The 19,417-nt window shown below is 42.8% G+C and overlaps 1 protein-coding gene across 2 annotated transcripts in view; it reads right to left on the minus strand.

Annotated features, from left to right (window-relative positions):
- Positions 1 to 19,417, minus strand: part of LOC122552298 (non-receptor tyrosine-protein kinase TYK2-like) — a 71,945-nt gene that overhangs the window by 35,036 nt on the left and 17,492 nt on the right. Inside the window, exon 1 of one of the 2 annotated variants that reach the window (XM_043695022.1) lies at positions 12,130 to 12,322. The exons of the other annotated variant lie outside the window; for it this stretch is intronic. The gene's annotated coding sequence lies outside the window, so the exon portion shown is untranslated. Of the gene's footprint in view, positions 1 to 12,129; positions 12,323 to 19,417 lie in introns of those variants that run through there. 2 annotated transcript variants of the gene reach the window in all.

Raw genomic sequence — 19,417 nt, forward strand, 5'->3', positions numbered from 1 at the left:
GATTTATCCACCTTTAACTGTTTCAAGGCATCCAGCACTTCCTCCTCTGTAATCTGGACATTTTGCAAGATGTCACCATCTATTTCCCTACAGTCTATATCTTCCATATCCTTTTTCACAGTAAATATTGATGCAAAATATTCATTTTGTATCTCCCCCATTTTCTGTGCCTCCACACAAAGGCCGCCTTGCTGATCTTTCAGGGGTCCTATTCTCTCCTTAGTTACCCTTTTGTCCTTAATATATTTGTAAAACCTCTTTGGATTCTCCTTAATTCTACTTGCCAAAGCTATGTCCCTGTTTTGCCCTCCTAATTTCCCTCTTAAGTATACTCCTACTTTCTTTATACTCTAAGGATTCACTCGATCTCTCCTGTCTGTACCGGACATATGCTTCCTTCTTTTTCTTAACCAAACGCTCAATTTCTTTAGTCATCCAGCATTCCCTATACCTACCAGCCTTCCCTTTCATCCTGACAGGAGCATACTTTCTTTGGATTCTTGTTATCTCATTTCTGAAGGCTTCCCATTTTCCAACCTGCAAACATCTGCCTTCAATCAGCTTTTGAAAGTTCTTGTCTAATACCGTCAAAATTTCTCCAATTTAGTACTTCAACGTTTCGATCTGGTCTATCCTGTTTGTATTCTTAAATAACTTTCTCCACAGTCCACTATACCACCAATTTTGGTGTCATCCACAAACTACATACTACTCATCTAAATCATTTATATCAATGACAAACCAAAGTAGATCCAGCACTGAACCCTGTGGAACAACATTCCAGCTGCAAACAAACTATGTTAATGACAGGAGTTCTAGTACGGGATTCTTGAGTCCCTTTGTGCTTCCGACTTCTGAAGCCTTCCCCCATCGAGAAAATAGTCCATGCTCCTTTCTTCCAATCACAGTGCATCCCCTCACACTACTCCACATTGTTTTCCATCTGCCACTGTGCCCATTCTCCTAGCCTGTCCAAGTTCTTCTACAGCCTCCAAACCTTCTCAACACTACCTGCCCCTCCACTTTGACTCATGTGTGAAATTAGCAACAACGCCCTCATCCTTTGGCTGGATTGTTCATGTATAATGAAAATAGTTGTGATCCCAACACTGAACCTTGCAGAACTCCACAAGCCACTGGCTGCCATGCTGATAAAGACCCCTTTATCCCTGCTCTCTGCCAGTCAGCCAATTCTCTATCCATGCCAATACCTTGCCCAAAACTATGGGCTCTTATTGAGTGGCACACATCAGAATATATCATGCTCACTGATTCTCTTTTGCCTAATTTGGTCATTATCTCTGCAAAGAATTGTAATAGATTTGTTAGGCATAACCTCGCCTTGATCAATGAGCCCTATTTTCCCATGTGAAATAACTCCACACAGGCCAGTGGCCCGTCAACAAATCACCCCTGGTTTACACACGAACAGTCCTTGACTTTCATACTGCCTCTTCAGAGCCAGCTACTGGAGTGGCAGAATCTGACGCTCCCTTTTTATCTGTCAGCCAGGACTCCCCGATTGGGACTGTTAACCTAGTCAAAAACTCATTCTGTAAGATCCACCTGGCTGATCCTGTTACAACCACAACACAATACACTTCCAAGTATTCCACAGTTTCACCTTTAATAATCCTCACCAGCAATCAAGGTCAGGCTAACCACCTTCTGCCCCCTTCCCTTATTAAACAGGGGTGTTACGTTAATCATTTTCCAGTCCTCTAGAATCCTCCCTGACTCCAACAATTCCTGAAAAATCACCAGTGCCTTTGTGATCTCAACTATCTCCTTCAGAACTCTAGCCTCTCCCTTATCTCTTTTCTATCTTCAAAACCAAACTCTTCTAATCTTCCTTCATAAAACAGCTTGCTGTCATATTTCATCTTGCCCATTAGTGATTTTGTAGTTATCCGCTGTTGGTTTTTAAAGGTTTCCCAAACCCATTGATCTTCACACATCATACACTTTTTCCTTGTCCCTGGCTTCCTTTGTCAGCTATGGTTGCCTCATCCTCCCCCTTTGCATGTTTCTTCTTCCTTGGGATGGATTTCTGCTCTGCCACCCGAATTACCCCCAGAAACCCCTGCTATTGCTGCTCCACCATCTTGCCTATTAAGCAATTCTGGCCAGCTCCTCGCTCATGTCTTTGTAGTTACCTTTCCTCAATTGTAAAACTGTTACATCTGATTCCAGTTTTCTCCCTCAAACTACAGGGTGAACTCTATCATATCATGGCCTTCTTTCACCTTACACTCCCTGACCAAGTCTGCCTCATTACAATCACCAAATCGAGAATTCCTGTTCTTTCGTGGACTATACTATAAGTAGCTCTTAAAAAAAAAGAAACATCTTGTAGACATCCCATGAATTCTTTTTCTTAGGATCTGCTTATCAACTTGATTTTCCCAGTTCACCCGCATATTGAGGCCCCCATAATTATTCTTGTGTTGCCTTTGATACATGCCTTTTTTTACGTATTTCCTTTCCCACAGCCTGAGGCCCGTCCATAATCTCATCATGCCTTTTTCCCTTTGTGTTCCTCAACTCCACCCACATCGATTCTAAGCCTCCTGACCTTATATTAATTATTATTGATTCCATTTCATTTCTTACAACAACCCAACTCCTCTGCCGGTCCGCCGTCCTTTTGATAGGATGCTTACCTTTGGATAATTTACTTGACAGTCCTGATCCCCTGACAGCCACAACATCGCAATGGCCAATTTCAACTGACCTACAAGCTCATTAAACTTGTTTTATATACTGTGCATATTTAAATACAACACTCTGGGGCCTGTGTTGAGCAATCCCCTTCTCAGCTGTCCCCATATCTGTTGTTTCTGAAGGGAGATTCCCGATTCTCTCCATACTTCACCCTGTAATGTGTTCTGGAAAGCTCTCTCTCCTGAGCTCTTTTCTATAATATTCTAGGAAATTGAACCTGCCACTCCCACACCTACTTAGTTTAAACCTTGATTTACTGCTGTAGTTAAGCAATTTGCCAGGACTGTGCTCAGCAAGTCTGACAACGTCTGGGAAGAGAAATCAAAGTTCATGTTTCAGGTTGAGTGACCCTTCTTCAGAACTAGTTTATATTTGAGAGGATCAAGGATCATCCTGTTGCTTGCCTTCCACCTCAGACTTTCTGCTAAGATAGTGTTCTTCAGCTCCAACCAGTGCAGACTTGATCCTGTTCCATTCCATATAACTGATGCTCATTCCTGGAGAATGGCAAAGATGGCAGCACTTCTTCAAAACAATACCTAAAGATGTATTTAGTTAAGAGTACTCACCTCAACATCAGAGAAAAGGAAGGACAAATCAAGTCTAGCATGGTGGATGTTCTAACCTGGAGCTGAAATCGTCTGAGCAACTGCCAAATTGTACAACAGGTCTCAACATCAGCAAAACTGACACTGTATTGACCTATGATTTGTAACATATGATGATTTTTAAAGGGACAAGCCGCAATTCAGCTCTGCTTCATTTCAAGTTTATCCTTCGAGGCGAAAATGACTATGTTAATCACCTGGAGTGTTCTGTGGGGTTTTCATGGATGCATGATGTGGACCCAGGTCGTTCAGCTGTAAACAGGGTAAGATACCCAAGATGATAAAGTTTTCAATCAGTTGCCAGTTCAGGATTTCCTCTCTGTGCTTTTCCATTTCGATATAAGCTTGCTTTCAAAGAAGGCCACATCATTCTTGACTTCGTTCCACTCAGTGCTGCAAGTCTGGGTGCATTTCCTTTCGCTGTCATAATTGTGGAAAAAAAGGTGAAGAGGAACAAAAAGGAGCAAGTCTGCCAAACCAGCTGAAGTTGATGGAGCAATAGCCTGCCCATTCTGTTCTACACATGCAAGACTTGGACTGTGTGGCAGTCATAACATGAAACAAAGCTGAGATCATATTGTAGCACAAAATGTCAGACTGTGAGCTCCACATTTGATCTGACACAAATAGACACACCCAGACTGAACTGGTCACAAATGGATTGAATTGGTCCTCTTGCCGGAATGCCTGACATGCATTTACCAAGTAAATCATGGCCTGGTGAGTTCGATCATTTCAGGGTCTGAACTTTGCCCATGTCCCAGCCCCCTACCCCACACACCAGGCCTTCTTATCACAGTCTGCCACTACATACTACCTATTGTTAGCCACTGAAGTCTCCATTAACAACTATTCACCTGAAGCAGACAAGCAGGAGGCTGGAACAGCAGCAAGCCAGGCAGCATCAGGTGGTGGTGAAGTCACCACCACTCCTGTGCCTCCAACTATTCTTTTTTCTCTCTCTCTCTCTGGGTTCTATCCCCAGCAACATTTAGCCCTTCCTGCTGCCCCCCCCATCTTCTGCATATAAACTAACATTTTCCTGGCAAATTATCAGATCTGAGGAAGGGTCACCGGTCCCGAAACGTTTACTCTGATTGTTCTTTACAGATGCAGCCAGACCTGCTGAGCTTTCCCAGCAACTTCTGTTTCTGATTTACAGCATCTACAGTTCTTACATTGGACTGTCTGTCCACTTCACTGAGCTAACTTCATTTATCGGACCTATGAAGTCCACTTGGGTATCTTTTAAAAATACTTAATCCCTCAAGTTCTCATACTCAAAGATTTGTTCCAATGAAACTGGCTATTCTGGTTAAAAGCAGCAATGTTTTCAAGTGACACTCCCTGCACGCTCTCAGATTTGAAACTTGATGGCGCTTATTCATTTGATGAGCTTGCGAATCAAGTTGCTCAAGGCAGTGTCTGTCTCAAACATTCCTGACAGTTTTACCTCACAGTCGAACGTCCCTTATATTCCTTTCCACTTTTTGCTATCCAACTTTCAACTTGCTGCTGAAAAGAACAGGAATTTAGTTAGCCCATTTCTCAAGCTGAGCAGGCCTTGAAGTGCTCAACAGCCAATTCAGAGGTAGTCTATGAAACAACCAAGACAATGTGACAAGAGTACATAGACATCAAACTACTTTCAATACTTTTCTGTGGAAATGACAAAGTGCAGTCACTGTTCTTTTACAGACCAAAGCAGGAGCCAAGTTACAGATGGCAATAAGCTCCAGAACCAATTCATCTGTTTTGTTGACGGTTGCACAGGAAATAATTGTTAGCCAAGCTATCAAAGAAGATTTCTTGTTTAATTCCAACAGGGCCCTGGACCAGACTGCTGTTGAGCATTGAGTTCAATGGGCAGGGAAACCAGAGAAGGTATTGTCCATGCTCCCACTTCTCACGTAGCATTTTTGATCTTGAATTTTGGTAAAATTATCAACAATGTAGTACAGCCCAATCCCCAAATCCACCCAAGATCCATGCATGTATTTTCCACTTTGATAATGCTCATCAGGAGGAATCTTGGCCAATTGCCTCTTGAAATCTGGCACCCAAAGCAACAGTTGTGCCACAGCTGGGATCTGAAAAACAAGTTGAAATTTGGGAGTTTTTGGTCTGTAGGGCTCAATTGTTAACATTCATGTTCAAGTAAGGTGCTCATGAGTCCAAAGGTCTGGATCGAAGCTCCACTGCAGCAGGACGTGTGTGCTGGGGAGGGGTTGTCATTCAAGTGAGGTGTGAAGATGATAGTATCTACCCTCACGTGAACAAGGATTTCATGGCACCATTTTGAAAAGTAGCTGAGTGCTCCATGGCATCCTTGTAATACACATTCCTCAACCAATATCACAAAAGTAATTCATTTCATCATAATAAGATTGCTGTTTGTGAGATCTAGTGCACATTAGTTGGCTACACCTTTTTTATGGAACAGAGCAACATTCCAAGTCATAGTCTGTGATGCTCTTTCATACATACCCAAGCTATGAAAGGCACAATGGAAATTCAAGTTGCCCTTTTGTACTGGTTCATGAAAGGAAAATAAAGCCCACTAGAAATAGCCTGCATTTTCCAGCACCAAAATGAGAGGTGAAGTGAAACATTTGACTCATTACCACACAGTCCACAAGCCACAGCCAAGTCCATGTTCAATAAGCACCCCTATCTGAGGAAGGGTGTTCTGGCTATGGAGACATTTGCCAAACTGATGCCTGGGATAGCAGGACTGACCTGTGAAGAGACTGGATTGGTTAGGTCTCTATTCAATGGAGTGAAGAAGAAAGAGGCATCTCAAACCTATCAAACTTTAGCAGAACTAGACAGACTAAATACAGGAACAATGATCCTAATGGCCAGGGAGTCCAGAACCATGGGTCACAGTTTAGCAATATAGGGTAGCCCAGTTAGGACTGAGATGAGGAAAAAATGCCTTCACCCAGAGAGTGGTGAGCTTGTGGGATCCTCTGCTACAGAAAGTGGTTGACACCAAAACAAAGAAGGTTTTCAAATCAATTGGATATCATTCTCAGAGACAAAAGGACCAAAGTAAGGAGCAGGGTTTTTGAGATTAATGGTCAGCTATCATATTGAATAGCAGAGTAGGCTTTAAGGGCTGAATGGACTTCCCTCTCCTCTCAGGGGGAGAAAGACACTTATGTGACACTGGGGAGTGTAGAGATATGAAATAATACCTTCAGACTATATTGGAATGTCAAGATACAACTTTTCAAACAGAGGGATACAATCCACAAGACACAACAAAGCAAAAGAATCTCAACCCACCAAGGGCAGGCTAGCCAAGTGATCAAAACACAAACCACTCATGTCAGATCCTTGGCATTCCAGCCCCTCACAAAAACAAAGGGAAAACATTCACTCTACAAACAGAAACAGAAGAGTAAACCAACGACCTTTATTTCGGGCTTTTGAGAAATATTTAATGAACTTGTGAGGAAACTGAAAGGTATACATTGGCTTTCGGTAGGCTGCAGATTCCTCCCCCACCTCTGAACTCTTCAAATGCTGAAACCACAACTTCCTCAAGACTTTACATGGCTGCTCCTAGTGACACTGCAAACCACAGATAACGTGACACCTATCACTGGAGTGTGGGGTAAAATTAAATCCTTTCAAGCTGATTCAGGTTAGGTTTCACATGGCAAATCAAGAATTAATCCCCTTTCACTTTATCCTATCAATTTCCAAGCCACAACATCATGGACTGATTGAGGATGGTCTCATTCCCCACAATCACTATGCTTTGATTTCACTGATATTGGAGAAGTTTGACACTTAGTACCTGCGCCCACTCAGAACTCAACTGTCACTGGGACTGTTTGACCACAACGTGAACAATTTTGGTTGCCTTAGCAAGGGAAAGATACAGTGGCATAGAGAGTAATCGAGACAAGGTTCACCTAGTTGATCCTACGTATGCAAGCATTTCCTTAAGAGTAAAGGTCAAAACAGGTTGGTTTGGTATTATTGGTGGAGTTTAGATTGACAGGGTTGATGCAGAGATGCACTTCCCAATGTGGAAGATTCTCTGATCAGAAGGCATAGTCTCACAGTAAGGGGTCACTTGTTTAAGACAAAAGAGGTCAAATTTCTTGTCTCAGACAAGATAATTTCTTTATCACAGAGCAGTCAAAGCTGAGACAATCAAAGTATTCAAGGCTCAGAAACAGCAATTTTTAAACATCCAGTGAATCCAGGGATATCAAGTAAATTGAGCGATGAGCAGATTGTTACTATTACCTCCTACCTTTGCCCACCTCTCACCATCCCATCTACCTTTCCCCTAGCCCCCCACAGCTGTCTTTATTTTTCAGCCCCCTCCTGCTCTCCAATCCTGATGGAGGGTTATGCCCGAAACATCAACTCTCTTGCTCCTCAGATGCTGCCTGACCTACTGTGCCTTTCCACTGCCACACGGATTATCAGATTAGCCATGATCTTACGGAATGGTGGAACAAGCCATGATCTTACGGAATGGGATGACTGGCCTACTTCTGTTCATGGTTGTTAAATGAGGTTCCTGTGTTTTATGGTTTATGGTCTGATGGAACATCTTCAAACAAATAGCAGAAAGTCTTCCATCCCATCATTTTGTTCTGCATTAGAAATAAGTGGCCCAGACATAAAACATCACAGTCCAGTCCATTAAATATCAACTTTGTCATTTTCCTTCATCTAATAGTTTGCCCACTGCCAGGATTGTTCTGGCAGTGAACTGATTGGACTGATCATGTTCAGATTGTTCATAACCAGCTTTCCCTCATTTTCTTCACAATTCCTAAATGCTGCATGAAAATCACTACTGCAATTGGAAATGTGTCAAGAGGAGAGCAGAAATCCCTTGGCAACACAAGCATGCTAACGTACAGTTCGGTAGCATGACACACAAACTGGTTAAACATACTGCAATTACATATTAGGAATAAGCACTTAAAAATGTTATTATGCTTCTTTGCTTCTTCATTTTGCATTGTTGCAGCTTGATCCAAGCTTTGCAAACCATGGTAAAGTAATCAGCAAATGCCTTGCCAACAAAATGACAACAAATGTCTCAGAACAACTTGATTCGATCAAAGGTTCCGTGTCACTGTTTCAGCTTACGAGCCATTCCTCAAGTGGCCTCTGTTGCCAGACCCCGACACTTAAACACTTTAGTATCACTTCCATGGCCAGAACACGAAGGGGACCATTTCCAGTTTGATTACAACTGTTCCAACAGCTTTCCAAGTTTGTTTCTTTCCGATAAAATCAAGAAATGATAAAAACGTGACTTGTCATTTTCCAATCAATTTAACTGTCCTGACCATCAACAGGTTATTAAGGCAAATTAACTATTATTTAACTTCATTTAACAACCATGAACATAACTTTAATCTGGATAAAACATGCCCCAGAGTCAGAAGTTGTTTTTCACACTCAGCCCATATCAATGTCAATTATGTCATGACCACACACATGACCAGTTCGATCCATATCAATGCAGTGTCATGATGTAATACAAATTGGGATTGCAAAACTTGCAAAGCAGTTTTTTTCTTGCCCATGTGATACTCAGTCTATATAAACCAGAACAATCTCAGGCTCCAAATTACCGTCTGTTTGAGGACACTGTCTCTCTGCAATGCACAAGAGAATTAAGAAAAGGGAGAGACTGAGAAAAAAAGGAAATCAACCAAGACTCCTATTCCCTTCTGAAGGGATCAAATGGAAAGTCAATCGTCTATTTCAGCAAACAGAGCAATCCTGCGGTATGCAGAGGGAGGGCAAGGGATATTCCTCATGCAAAACTACAGGAGAAAGGTCAATGAGAACTATCCAATCTCTCAATGCAGAGCTTCACCACCTTTCAAAACAATTGTGTTTGCCTTTCCATTTTTTTTGTCCATCAATTGTTCATTTGCTCTGCACACCCTCTATGGGGCTGAATCCGAGCTTGGGATCCTTGACCTCATTTCAAACATCACTCATTGCCTCTTTGTGTTTTCCTCATGTAGCTGACAATGTTACAACATGACTCAACTATGAAGTACTGATCCAATCTGCTCCCCAACAATACAAAGGACCGTATTCCCCATTACAATGCCACCTAGGCCCTCTCACCAATTTAAATTGCTTCTGAAAAAAATCACTAAGTACTGATGTTTGCCTCAAAACATTTGGAAACAGGGAAAAAAAGTCAAGAGATCAGGTAGTACCTGTAGTATAACCTCAATACCTTAAATCTCACTGCTACACAAACTTACAATACTAAACTCTGTTTAAGAAGGGTGGTATGGAAAAGGCAGTGAACTATAGACCAGTGAGCCTGACGTCAGTGGTGGGCATGTTTTGGAGGGAATCCTGAGGGACAGGATATACATGTATTTGGAAAGACAAGGACTGATTCGGGATAGTTAACATGGCTTTGTGCGTGGGAAATCATGTCTCTCAAACTTGATTGAGTTTTTTGAAGAAGTAACAAAGATGATTGATGAGGGCAGAGCAGTAGATGTGATCTATATGGACTTCAGTAAGGTGTTCGACAAGGTTCCCCATGGGAGACTGATTAGCAAGGTTAGATCTCATGGAATACAGGGAGAACTAGCCATTTGGATACAGAACTGGCTCAAAGGTAGAAGACAGAGGATGGTGGTGGAGGGATGTTTTTCAGACTGGAGGCCTGACTTAATGGTAAGGTCCTAGGGAGTGTTGCTGAACAAAGGGACCTTGGAGTGCAGGTTCATAGGTCCTTGAAAGTGGAGTCGCAGGTAGACAGGATAGTGAAGGTGGCATTTGGTATGCTTTCCTTTATTGGTCAGAGTATTGAGTACAGGACGTTGGTTAGGCCACTGTTGGAATATTGCGTGCAATTCTGGTCTCCTTCCTATTGGAATGATGTTGTGAAACTTGAAAGGGTTCAGAAAAGATTTACAAGGATGTTTGAGCTATAGGGAGAGGCTGAACAGGCTGGGGCTGTTTTCCCTGGAGCATCAGAGGCTGAGGGTGACCTTGTAGAGGTTTACAAAATTATGAGAGGCATGGATAGGGTAAATAGGCAAAGTCTCTTCCCTGAGGTGGGGGAGTCCAGAACTAGAGGGCATAGGTTTAGGGTGTGAGGGGAAAGATATAAAAGGGACCTAAGGGGAAACATTTTCACACAGAGGGTGGAAGTGTATGAAATGAGCTGCCAGAGGAAGTGGAGGCGGCTGGTACAATTGCAACATTTAAAAAGTCGTCTGGATGGGCATACGAAAAGGAAGAGTTAGGAGGGATATGGGCCGGGTGCTGGCAGGTGGGAACTAGATTGGGTTGGGATATCTGGTCGGCATGGTCGGGTTGGACCGAAGGGTCTGTTTCCATGCTGTACATCTCTACGACTCTATGAGCTGACAAGTTCCATGCTGGTGGCATCAAAACAATATCAACATGTCAATAAATATCTGAGGATTCCGAATGAACTTACAACCCCAACTCCAAAGGAGCAAACATCCATTGTGACCAACCAAAGATGTTACTGTTGGATTAAAAGAAGTTGTCTATAATTTCACCGACACAGCATCAAGTCAAACTTTTGGAGAATTTTAGATAATGATGACCAAGGAACTGATAAGCATAAGGTGATACAATAAGTGTAAACTAACCCAAAATATAAGAATTATAATGAAAACTGAGGAGATTTAACTGATATAATTGAGATAAGGAAATAGTTGACATTAAACAGAAATGTTATAACCATCTTCAGAGCACAAGATAAAGAAACATGAGAAATAGCAGGGAATAAACATGGTGAGTGTGAGGAACTTAATGGAAAAGTATTGAACAAGAATGCTGTTGAAATCTCCTGAACCAGGTAGACTCTATTCTCAAGTTCTGAAAAGGCTGGCTGCAGAGTTTATGTCTGCGATCTTCCAAAGTTTCCTTCAGCGTGGAACAGTCACACTGGATTCAGAAAAAAATCACCCCACTTTTCAAGAAAGAAGTAGTTTCCTTAATTCTGGTGTTTCAGGTCAATTCAGAGATCATCCATTGTCACTCAGGTATCTCACTGTTGTCCAACTATTCACACACAAGTAATTCTGCAGTAAGCCTGACACTTTGACCAACTGCTCCATGCCCAGCAGCATCACCACAACATGAAGTCACAACAGCTCTGGAAATAACCAGCAAAACTCTCCCTCTCACATCCACCAAGCTCTTTAAAAAACAATTCCTCGAGAAAATGTCAAACCAACATATTCTTGCAGTACAGTTTTCACTTCTTGCTATACACAAATCGACAGTCTAAAACATAAGCAGCTCAGGCTCTAGCATCATTCACACCTCTCAGGCCACTGCCTACCACAGTTTAGGCTAAAGCAGTGCTATCCCCAAACACTACCACCATTACCCAGAGAAACGTTTCCATTTCTCAACGTCACTAGGCTACATCCTTGGGATTCCCACAATGGAAACTATGAACCCAGGAGGAGTTCAGCAGATTATAAAGGGCCATCACTCTTGGATAAAAGCACATAGGATCATCAACCTGCAACATTAACTTGGTTTCTCTGCCTGACCTGCTCAACATTGCCTGCATTTTTTGTTCTAATCCCATCTCGGCAGTGCTGGGGTTGGGTAATTAATACAACATTGCTGTGTTGCAACCAAAAAAAGCTGCAGAGAATGGGTTTTAGCAAACGAAGTCCAGCTAAATTCCCCTCTGGGCATGATACAGCAGCTCAAACAGCCCCCCAGTCAATTAACTCCACCTCTTAGCCCCCGCTCCATTTACTCAAAGCAAAACAATCTTTACCTGCTCTGCCTCAATCGAGACACCAGTGCTTCGGGTAGCCAAAGCTGTCACAAATGTATACAGCTCCCTTTGTTATCAACAATCCTCCCATCCTGGGTGAGGAGTTTCAAAAATATGACATCATCTTGCAGAATCTTCGATCAAATCAAACTAATCGTTTCTCAAATCCTTTAGCAATGAAAGGCAGTGAGTCAGAGTCTCTCCCACACTGAAACAAGACTCCCCCTCTGCCTCCTCAGTCACTGCTGCATCGACAAATATCTGAATCCAACACAGTCCAGGCAGCTGACAGACGTGAACCAACCAGTTCAGCAAGATTCAGGGAGAATTGAAATTCACTTTCACTGAATTTACACAAACAAAACCTTGCACAGAATTCATTGCAACTGCCAGCAATCCTTGTTACTCCCAAATTGGAATTTAATAAAACAGATGGAATTCTGGAATTTAAAAAATGCAAGAATGTACAGAAAATTCCTCACCCCGTAATACATTTCCAAGAATCATTTATCTCAATTCCCAGATTCAGGCTGAAGCCTTATCCAACTTTCCTTTTTAAAACCTCGCTGCTAAGATTTCTTCTCTCTCTCTCTCCTTACACAGAGGATACTTTGCGTGGAGATACACAGAATATTTGCAAGTCAAAACTTCAACGTGTGGCGGGTACAAAAGTGTAAACATATTCTGTTCATAATCTCACTCCAGGGTTTAAGGCTGATGTCTGTCAACAAGGCATACTCAGTAACAATGTACAAACCAAATGTCAACTAACCGCCAACTCAGACTCGTCTTCTCCACTCAAAAGAATTCAAACAAACTGAACCAATCTGAGCACAATGACCCTTTTGGTTCAATCCTATTAGGAGTCTGATGAAATGCTCTTGGAGCACCACTGCTGCAGAGTACTGGGGTATTCCATACCCTCAAGGACTGCTGCTGATTTTAAGTGCATCTTCCGTGGCCTTACAATTGAACAAACATTAAAGAAGCAGTCGTTTAGCTTCCAGAGTGATAGGTTTGTAAAACTTAGCAGAGAAATCTGCCAAACATCAATATTCCCTCAACAATTATTGTTTAAAACTGCCGACAATGTAAGATGTTTATAGAGGAGTCACATGACTAGCAACTGGAAGATACAAAATATTTGGTACAAATCAAGTCAGAGGTGATAGAAGGAGAACTTATTCCTGAGTGAGGCTCTGGGATGTGTTTTGTTAAGGAGCAGTGGCAGCAGATTCAGGACTAAGTTTCAAGTGTCATCAAATGCATAATAAAGGAAATATTTTCAAGACAATTTGGAAAGAGCAGCTGTCAGTGATTCTCAAGTCTGACACTGCACAGCCACAGCCAACATTCTGTGCTGCTAAATTCTATCAGGGCCAACAAGATGGCCAAAAGGATCAGGAAATCCCACATTTGTATCAACTCAGTACATTGCCATGGAGTCGATGTTTTGTTCCAGACAGGAGAGTTTTCAGAAACCAACACCACAATCAGCCAATGGTCAGAGCCTCCCACCACACTGCCACAACTAGTGTGAACAAAACTGGAATAACAAAAACAGAATTATTGTGACAAAGGAAGATTGGTTTGTGGACAGGAAGTGCACATCCTGTGCAAGACTTTAAATATATTGGTCAAACAGATTGCTCACAATGCATGATATAAAAACACTTACCAGAAATTAAGACTCTTTAGTATGGCAAGGTGCCTATGCAATCATTTTAACTCATACATGAGAAAACATTAATGAATAACACAATAGCATCATCCCAGCGCCAAATTCTCAAAGGAATCAATCGAAAATTGAACTCTCTGGATTAAGTTCTCTGTTCAAAGTGAGAAACCCACATCCAAGGAAGCAGCATGAAGCTAACCTCTGCATGTTTCTCACAAATCCCAGACTTGCTGATATGCTCAAAATACTAAACTGGAACTAGGTCGACCAGAATGGGTTGGTAGGGAGGGAGAGAGAAAGAAAACTGTGATGGGCCTTTCTTCAGAGAGGTCAGGCAGCATCAGAGGATCATAAGAGGTAATGTTTCAGACATAAGGAAGGCTTTCATCAGGAAATCAGCAGACCGGGGTTGTGGGGGGGGGGCACGGTTTGGCACACCAACCTTGACATCGCTAAGGCCCTGCCAACTCTCAAATATTCTACTCCTGAAAAGGATCCACACACAAACACTTGTTCTCCAGCTTATCAGACATCAAGGAACATAAGTACATCAAACTGTCACTTACTTAGCTCCAAACCCAGGATTCTCCAACCAATCCAGACACTTCCCCCCGGGAATATATATCGGGTATGAGCAGGTAGGGAAAGAGTTGACAATGCCCCAGCCTCCACAAAACCGCTACAGCCACCACTATGACCCTCACCACTAAACTGACCGAGACCACCATTGACCATACTGCCTCCTCAGTCACCATGAGTCCTGCTGCCGAAACCTCGACGAGCACAGCCCGTTACATCACTTTCACCCCGTGATTGCTGCCCCGACACCACTTCCAACCCCACTGATGTCACTCTCAGAATACCACCATGCCACTTCCAGATGTGGCCCAATGTGCCACTTCCAGATGTGACGTGTCGCGACATCAAACTTTCCTTCCACTGCCTCTGCCCCCATGCTTGCTTTTTCAACGTGACTCCCACCTACCTTCTGTGGACCACCTCTCCTGCCTCTAACATACACCATTCTCTTGGATGCTCTGTCCTGGGCTCTTACCCGTCCTTAACCTCTTCATCTCCAACTGCTGCTGTGGCATTGACTGCCTCAACCTGTCCACCCCTCACCCACTCCAACCTATCACCCTCGAAAAGTGCAGCCCTCCAGTCCCTCCGCTCCAACCCAACCTCACCATTACATCAGCGGACAAGGGGAGAGCACATGGTAGTTTGGCACATTGACCTCTACATCGCTGCAGCCACACATTCCTGATTAAGGACTTATGCCCAAAATGTTGACCCTCCTGCCTGACCTGCAGTACTTTTCCAGTGCCACACTTTTCAACTCTGACTCTCCAGCATCTGCAGTCCTCACTTTCTCTCATTTCTCCAGACAGCAAGACAAAGAATAATCAACTCAATCCAAAGCAACTTGGTGAACCACAAAGATATTGTTCAAGACCTTGAACTCAGCTACTGTCCCACTGTTCCAGTTCAAGCAGATGTAAGGTTGAAAGTAGGATCCCAAGAAAGGGAAGACCATTCAACCCCTCAAGCTTGTCCCAGCCTCAACTCACGTCTGCCAGACTCTAACGCTCTTGCTTATCAATCTTTCTTCATCGGACAATCCTTCATCCCAGTAATCAACTCACTGAATCTTCTGACTGCTGCCAAAGCATAACCTGCTTAAGGAAGGACACCAAAACTGTATAATAAAAGTAATTGCACACAGAAAAGGGTAGATATCTACAATCCACACAAAGAACAGTGACTAGGTGCAATAATTTTTTTTTTAAGGAAGTAATAAGGTTGGGCTGTGGTGTTGGGTAAACGAGAAAATGAATGCAGGATCTGCTGCAAAGGATTGAATTCTGACTGTCAATGGGCAGACTCAGTTTAAACAATTTTTACAGCTACTCAGTCTTCTTCATGGAGCATGTCACAGGATAAAAGGAACTCTCAGTGCCTCACTCACACAAATGCTAACTTTATGAACATACTGTGGCAGATCTCAGCCTTGCTATGACCTTGAAGTACACTCAGTAGTCACAACCAGCCGTGGGCTCACCTCCTGAACCTAAGGTTACTCAGGTCAATGGCAGCATTTCAACTCCTCTCAGCATTCTGAGACAATGAAACAAAGGGGTTTCCTTTCGAGTCCGACTGCTTTATTTGTACATCAACTTTTGCCATCGAAGAAATCTTGTCTTTGTTTCGGAGACAAAGGCCCACTGTTCCTATCGGCTACCTATTTCTCACTCAAAAACGCTCTGTGCATGAACGTCATCACATCTGTGGTGCGCTGAGCTCATTCATGGTTTCTGATTTTACCACAAATGCACATTTTGCGCTGGGCGAAAAACACAGTACAACTTGAAACATGGCTTTAAGGATCTCATCGACCTATCGGATAATATTTTTGTAAAGAATTAGGGCAGTGTCCTCAGCACTTGGCATCAACCTCCTCAGAATGACCCATTTGATAGTCTTTGTACCAATAAAACGGGCCCACAAAGAAATCTGCTTCCTCTCTACCTATTCAAGGCTTGAAACTCAAGACCTCCAAAACCTCAAACCAAACCTCCAAATCATCCTTTAATTTTCCAGTCATCGGTATTTCTTGATTGTCCTCATCAGTACCAAGGTTGAAAAGAGAAGGAATATCAACATTTTCCTCAGCTTCTCAACTGATGGTATGCCCAGGTAATAATGATGGAAGACTTTTCCATTGTCCACCTCAAGTGATAATATTTCACCACTTTTCCTTCCAAGTTGCAGTCAGCTGCAAGGCAATTCAATAAAACAAGGAACCAGTGTTCAAATATTTCTGTTACAATAACCAAAAACTCACCCAGTGTCTAATAACCGATTCCCAAAAATACAGGTACTGGAACCTCTTTGAAGAACTATTTCATCCAGTTTTTCTTCTCAGCTGGTGTGCCTCTGCTTGAAGGTTGGTGTTTGATTCACAGCAGTCTTTCTATACCTTCCAATCGCATGCCATCCTTTCCATTTACCAAGAACATCCTTCAATTTCTAAGCCATCAAGCATGGATACTCTCTTCCTTACTCTGATTCTTTGAAATCTCCCCACCATGACGTCTTTTACACGTCTAGTTCATCTTAAAAATGCCCTACCAAGACCCTCTGCATTTTTATGACTAGGCCAACAGGTTTTTGTTTATTCTTTCTCTACGACACTATTACTTTCTCTGTGCTGATTGATTCCAATCTCCTCCAAACCCACATTTCGAAACTAGCCTGATCACAAAATTACAGAGAATTTGTCCCCTCTAACTTCAGATTCTTGGAGTAACCTGAGAGACAGAGGCAGAAGGCAGCCATTCAGCCCATCAAGTCTGGTTCACCATGCATTAAGACTAAGGCTGCTGTCTCAGTCCTCAACTCAACTTTTTGCCTTTTCCCCTTAATCCTTGATTCCCTTACTGATGACAAATCTGTCTTGTCTCAGTCTTGACTATAGTAAATGACTCAGCCTCAACAGCCCTTTGTGCTAAAGAATTCTACAGATTCACTACCCGAGAAGAAATTCCTCCTCATCTCTCTTAAAATGGACAATCCCTTACTGAGATTATGCCCAGTGATCCAAGACTCTCCCACAAGGGAGAAACAACCTCTGTATCTGCCTTGTCAAGCCACAAAGATCTCTCTTTTATTAAGGTCTCCTCTCAATTTTCTGAACCCCATTAAGCACAAGCCCAATTTACTCAACCTCAAAAAACAAAACGTTCCATACCTGGAGATAAAACCAAAGAACATTCTTCAGCCTGCTTCAAACGCCAGTATATTTGTTCTCAGTTAAGGGAACTACAACTGCTCACACAGTATTCCAGCTGTGCACTGACCAGTGTTTATCCAGTTTCAACAAGACAGTGCAGGAGAGAGAGAGAGAGAGAGAGAACCTGCACAGTTATTGCCTTTGCTGTTTGAATTTGTGTATCACTGGACATCAGAGTGCATCCGGGAAAATTAACAAACACTGAAATTCACAACTAATCTTGGAGGAACTGTTGGGCGAAGTTCACAGCACAGAATCAGATAAGTTAATTGTTGTTTTAAGTGTGTCCAAGAGAAAGGCTGCAGTAGTGAGTACAGTGGATTTGTTCTTGATTATATGTTTTTGGAGATAAGTCTTTTGATTAAACTTAAAATGTAAGTCATAGCTATTAATTTAACCTGGGACAGTGTTTGTCGAGGAATAAGAAAGTTATTTTCTGGGTCTGTAGATTGTGAAGGAGCAAAAATGGCCTTTGCAGTGATATGTACTTCTTGTCAGATGTGGGAGTTTAAAAAGAGTTTAAGGGTTACTGTGGATTATATCTACCATCTTATCAGATCGAGTGGATTAGTTGAAGAGACAGATAGAAGCGATGAGAAAGTAGGGGGTGATGGATTCTCAGGGGAACGTAGCACGAACAGCTAAGTTTCTGGTATTGAGATTGGTTCTAATGCAACAAGGGGTACGTCAGCTTCTAAGAGATCAATTGTGTTAGGGGATTCTGTAGTCAGAGGTACAGACGGACATTTCTGTGGCCAGCAGAGAAAAAGCAGACTGGTGTGTTCTCTGCCTGGTGCTAGGAGAAAGTGAGGACTGCAGATGCTGGAGATCAGAGCTGAAAATGTGTTGCTGGAAAAGCGCAGGTCAGGCAGCATCCAAGGAGCAGGAGAATCCACGTTTCGGGCATAAGCCCTTCTTCAGGCTCATGCCCAAAATGTCGATTCTCCTGCTCCTTGGATGCTGCCTGACCTGCTGCCTGACCTGATGTCTCAGAGAGGGTGCTGAATATTCTGACGGGGGAGAGGGGCCAGCAGGAGGTCATTGTCCACATTGGAACCAACGACACTGAAAGGGAAAAGATTGAGATTTTGAAGGGAGATTACAGAGAGTTCGGCAGAAATTTAAAAAGGAAGTCCTCAAGGGTAGTAATATCTGGATTACTCCCAGTGATACAAGCTCGTGAGGGCAGGAATAGGAGGATAGAGCAGATGAATGCATGGCTGAGGAGCTGGTGTATGGGAGAAGGATTCACATTTTTGGATCATTGGAATCTCTTTTGGGGTAGAAGTGACCTGTACAAGAAGGACGGATTGCACCCAAATTGGAAGGGGACTAATATACTGGCAGGGAAATTTGCTAGAACTGCTTGGGAGGATTTAAACTGGTAAGATGGGGAGAATGGGACCCAGGGACATAGCGAGGAAAGAGATCGATCTGAGACTGGTACAGTTGAGAGCAGAAGTGAGTCAAACAGTCAGGGCAGGCAGGGACAAGGTAGGACTAATAAATTAAACTGCATTTATTTCAATGCAAGGGGCCTAACAGGGAAGGCAGATGAATTCAGGGCATGGTTAGGAACATGGGACTGGGATATCATAGCAATTACAGAAACATGACTCAGGGATGGGCAGGACTGGCAGCTTAATGTTCCAGGATACAAATGCTACAGGAAGGATAGAAAGATGGATGTACACAGGATGTACACAGATCTTTGAAAGTTGCCACCCAGGTAAATAGTGCGGTGAGGAGAAAGTGAGGTCTGCAGATGCTGGAGATCAAAGTTGAAACTTTATTGCTGGAACAGCACAGCAGGTCAG

The sequence above is a fragment of the Chiloscyllium plagiosum genome, chromosome 8 (assembly GCF_004010195.1).
Source record: "Chiloscyllium plagiosum isolate BGI_BamShark_2017 chromosome 8, ASM401019v2, whole genome shotgun sequence".
NCBI lineage: Eukaryota > Metazoa > Chordata > Chondrichthyes > Orectolobiformes > Hemiscylliidae > Chiloscyllium > Chiloscyllium plagiosum.